Here is a 4429-nt window from a genome sequence, read left to right as displayed (position 1 = left end):
CAACTATGTGATGATATTAAGAATTACTGATTGTATATGTAGATGGAATGATATCTTAATGTTTTGTTTGTTAATTTTTTTAATTAATAAAAAAGTTAAAAAATAAAAAATAAAATTAAAAAAAAAGGTTATAGTGGGGTGTGAAATATTTCTAGAACTGACGGCGGGAAAACGGTGGCTGAGGAGCCCGTTTATTCTCATGTCCTGCACTGACACACTCCACCTTCCTTTATTTGAGGGTCCGGCCAGATGGCAGTGTTGGTGCCCTGTGAGGGGCTTCTCTACAATTACTGGCCGCTATGTGACCTGAACATCCACATTTGTATGTAAGAGCCACTCTCTGCTCCCGCCATTGTCCAAGCCCGTAATTGTGGGCTGGGATTTTCTAATTCAATAGAAATAAAGTGTTGGGAAAGAAAACTAACCTGCAGCTCAAACTCTCAGTCCCTGAGAAGGCCACGGCCACCTTGATACAACTTTAGAATGATTTGATCTCTCAAACTTATGGGGAATGAGAACGATTATCATTAATTTTTAAAGCGTCACTTCCCTTTCATTGCTTTTACAGAATTGTGATGACCCTCTAGAGAAAACAACTCCCCAAATGGACAGTTAGGGGCTCTGCTGGGGGGTCACAGCCAGCCTGCAGCCCCAGGAGCCACGGAGGCAGGAGTCCCCAAATCTGATTCTCCGCCAGTGCCCCCTTCTCAGGGACGGCACCCCCAGCTCTCATTGTGGGACAGCTGACATTCCACCCTCTCTCTCCTTTTCCTAATCACCAAATCTTGGAGAATTTGCCTCTTCATAGTACCCAGATCCTGTCACCTCCCTCCGTTCCCAGTGCCGCTCCCTAATCCGAGCCCCAGCCACACCTCCACTGCGCCATCCAAACAGCGTCCTCACGGGTCACACCTGGACTGCCTCCAAAGCCACTTTCGGTCACTGGCCTGAGTGGTTGTTCCAACATGTAAATTTGCTCTCTCCACGCTCGAAAGCTCTTCAATCACGGGCCCTCTGGGAGCCAGACAACGCTGAGGGCTTTGTGGGTGATAACTCGCTGTGGAAGGGGGTCTGTGAAGCCGAGTCACAGGCTGGGTGCGGGTTGTGGCGCCAGGACAGGAGAGGGGACACAGGGTGAGCAGTGCAGGCCAGGAGGGAGGCGGGTCCTCGTGACTTCTTGTCAGTTCCACGGTGGGCAACGGGGGCTCTGTCCCACTGGGACCTCTCAAGGAACCATTAAAAGGTACCAGGAGATATTCCCCCAAAAGGTAAGATGTGGGGTGGAATTTACAAATTCCTCCTGGGTGGTTGGGGGCGTCCCCCAGACAGTAACTCCTCTCTATTTTCAGGCTCCCCTGTGGGAAGTCTTGAGCGTGAGCTCCGCTGGCAAAAAAAAAAAGCTCCAGGGCACAGAAGTGGCTGGATTTGGAGGATACCCAAGGCTGAGGGTTAGTAGAGAGCCTGGGCACTGGCCCGAGGCAGGGCAAGGGGGGTGGCTTGGGGTACAAGGGCCTCTGCAACAGAAGGGGCTGCTGTTAACTCCCTTTGACAGATGTGGAGACAGGGTGCAGGGAGGCCAGTGGCTTCCTCCACATGGTGCAGATGTTAGAATAAAGACCACAGTGGCTCACCTTGTCTTTGGCATCCCCACAAAACCTGGAGCGCTGGATGCCTCTCTGTGCCTTCCTCCTCTCCCTCCTGGAGTTTCCTGGAACGCATGTGGGCTCCTTCTCTCCTCAGGGCCTCTGCACATGCTGTTCCCTCTGCTTGGACTTTCCTTCTCTCCCCACTTGTCTCCTTAATCCCTCAGGTCTCAGCTGTTCCTTGGAGAAGCTGCACACCCTCCAGCCTGTGATTCTATAAAGACGTGGATGATCATTTTAAACCCAGTCTGGTTTACTCCCTAATGCCTCCCTAAGCTAACACAGGAAGTGCACAAGAAATAGTCCTTGTGGGCGGGCCATGGTGGCTCAGCAGGCAGGAATGCTTGCCTGCGATGCCAGAGGACCCAGGTTCGATTCCCGGTGCCTGCCCATGTTAAAAAGAAAAAAGAAATAGTCCTTGAGTGAATATGTGAAGCTTGGGTGTTCTTGATCAGTCTGCGGTGAGATGTTGCCTGCCCAGCATCTAGCCCTTCTCCCAGGGACCTGGATTGTCCTCTGGAGTGCCATCTCCTCTTCTAGGGACGCTTCTCCTCCAGGATCCGCAAGTGCCCCCTACAGCCCAGTCCTGGCCACTTGCAGCCTCTTGGAGTTGCCACCTGATAGGCTCCAGGAAAGCTGTGTGCATAGAGCTGGACAATACGACAACACTCATGCATCTGCTGAAACTGCCAAAGAAGAAGATTCTGCTATGGGCTTTGCACCAGGTGGGACATCCACATGGATTTCTTGAGGCCCTGGTGTGTGCAGAGCTGGACTGAGAGTGACAGCAGCACAGGGGAGAGAAGCTGAGGAGGGGAGGGAATGGAGCTTCTGGACAATGCCGCTCCCCTGACCCTACTCATGGGCGTGGTAACCCCACTGTGCTTAAGCAGCTTGAGCTGAGTTTCTCTCCCTTGAAACTGAAGAAGAATCTGGACCACTGTAGACCCCTCTGCAAGTTCCCTCATCCTCTCACATGGCACATATTTCCTGAGTCATTTCTCTTGGAGCATGCTCAAAACCCATCATTCAATGAATTCCTTTCTGGGATTTTGCACAGCCCCTGCTGACATGTCGTTACTTCTGCTTACCAATGTTGTCAGCCTAAACAGCAGCCCCCTGTCATTGAGTGGGTGAAGGATTCATGCATCCCTCCGTCCTGGTGCTACAGGAACCACCAACCCACTGCAGACCAGGCAGGGCCCTGGAGTGTGATACCATTCTGACTTCATTGTTGGGAGGTGTCATGGTCAGGTTCATGTGTCAACTTGGCCAGGTGGTAGTGCCCCGTTGCCTGGTCAAGCAAGCACTGGCCTGTCTGTTGCTATGAGGACATTTCATGAACTTAAATCATGATTATGTTGACTGCATCCACAACTGATTGTGTTTGTAATCAGCTAAGGGGAGTGTCTTCTGCAATGAGTGATGCTTAATCTAATCACTAGAAGGCTTTTAAGGAGGATTCAAAAGAGACAGTCACTCTTCCTGCTTTAACCAGTGAGCCTCTCCTGTGGAGTTCATCCAGATGCTTCATAGGGGTCACCAACTTCTCAGCTTGCCCTACGGATTTGGACTCTTCCATTCCTATGGTTGTCCAGCCAGCCTCTCCTGAGAGTTCATTGAGTACCTTCATAGGAGTTACCAGCTTGCTGCCTACCCTACAGACATTCCCATGGTTACTTGAGATGCTTTTATAAATTTTATATCTACAGATATCTCCTACTGATTCTGTTTCTCTAGAGAACCCTAGCTAATACAGGGAGCACCGTGAAAGGGGGTGTCTGTGGATTCTGGAGGAGGCTCTGTCCTCATTCCCCTGGCCTCCTGCCCCACCCTTCTTTCTGCCCCCAGAAGTGGGCCAGCTACCTAGTTGGGGAAAGCACCCATGTTCCTTGATGGTGGGAAAATCACCCATGAAAGGTGCCCTGCACAGGTCATCTGGTCTGTGTCTCCTTCCCCTCCCCACCATGCTGGTTTGAAACTGCTGTACACCCCAGAAAAGCCATGTTCTTTAATCCTCATTCAATATTGCTGGGTGGGATTTCTTTGATTAAGTTGTTTCCATGGAGATGTGACCCACCCATTCAAGGTGTGGTGGCTTTTACTGGAGTCCTTCAAGAAGAAAACATTTTGAGAAAAGCTGGAGAACCCACACAGCCTGAGATATTTGGAGATTCAGAAGGAAAATGCTCCTGGGGAAGGCTTATGAAATGAGAGAAAGCTAGCAGACACCAGCCATGTGCCTTCCCAGCTGATAGAGATGTTTTGGACGGCACCAACCTTTCCTGAGTGAAGGTAACTTTTTGTTGGTGTCTTAATTTAGACATTTTCATGGCCTTAGAGCTGTAAACTTGTAAATTCCTTTTTTAAAAAACCATTCTGTTCTGGTGTATTGCATTCCTGCAGCTTTAGCAAACTAAAACACCCCTCCACTGGGATCATAGGGAGCAGGCTGAGGCTCTCCAGTTCAAACTTCTCTTCTTTGTCCCAGGTCTGGGCTTGGGAATTAAGCAAGTGGGTTAGGTGGGAGGCATTCCAAGGGAAGCAGGCAAAGAGCAAAGAGAAAGAGTCTGCTGCTGGGGAGACGGGAGGTAGAGGGGCTATGGTGTTTTGAGCAGGAAGATGCATGGTGAGACCTGTGCAGTGGAGGGAAAGAGCCCCGGGTTTTAAAGAGCCATGATGGAGAATGAATCAAATGTTTTCAATACGCTCGAAGAGCTAAAGGAAGCCATGAATAAAAACACATGGACATGCATAAGAAACACTGGGGAGGAGAGAGGGAGACA

The 4429-nt window shown here is 50.1% G+C and overlaps 1 long non-coding RNA gene across 1 annotated transcript; it reads left to right on the top strand.

Moving 5' to 3' along the window:
* Window positions 1-928: 928 nt before the first annotated feature.
* LOC143689599 (uncharacterized) lies at window positions 929-4220 on the top strand. The gene is made up of 3 exons (XR_013178845.1): window positions 929-1268; window positions 1350-1448; window positions 1811-4220. It is a non-coding gene; the product is annotated as an uncharacterized LOC143689599 (long non-coding RNA).
* The last annotated feature ends 209 nt before the right edge of the window (window positions 4221-4429 follow it).

This window comes from Tamandua tetradactyla, chromosome 7, assembly GCF_023851605.1.
Source record: "Tamandua tetradactyla isolate mTamTet1 chromosome 7, mTamTet1.pri, whole genome shotgun sequence".
Classification (NCBI taxonomy): Eukaryota; Metazoa; Chordata; class Mammalia; order Pilosa; family Myrmecophagidae; genus Tamandua; species Tamandua tetradactyla.
This window is presented reverse-complemented; position numbering and strand designations above follow the sequence as displayed.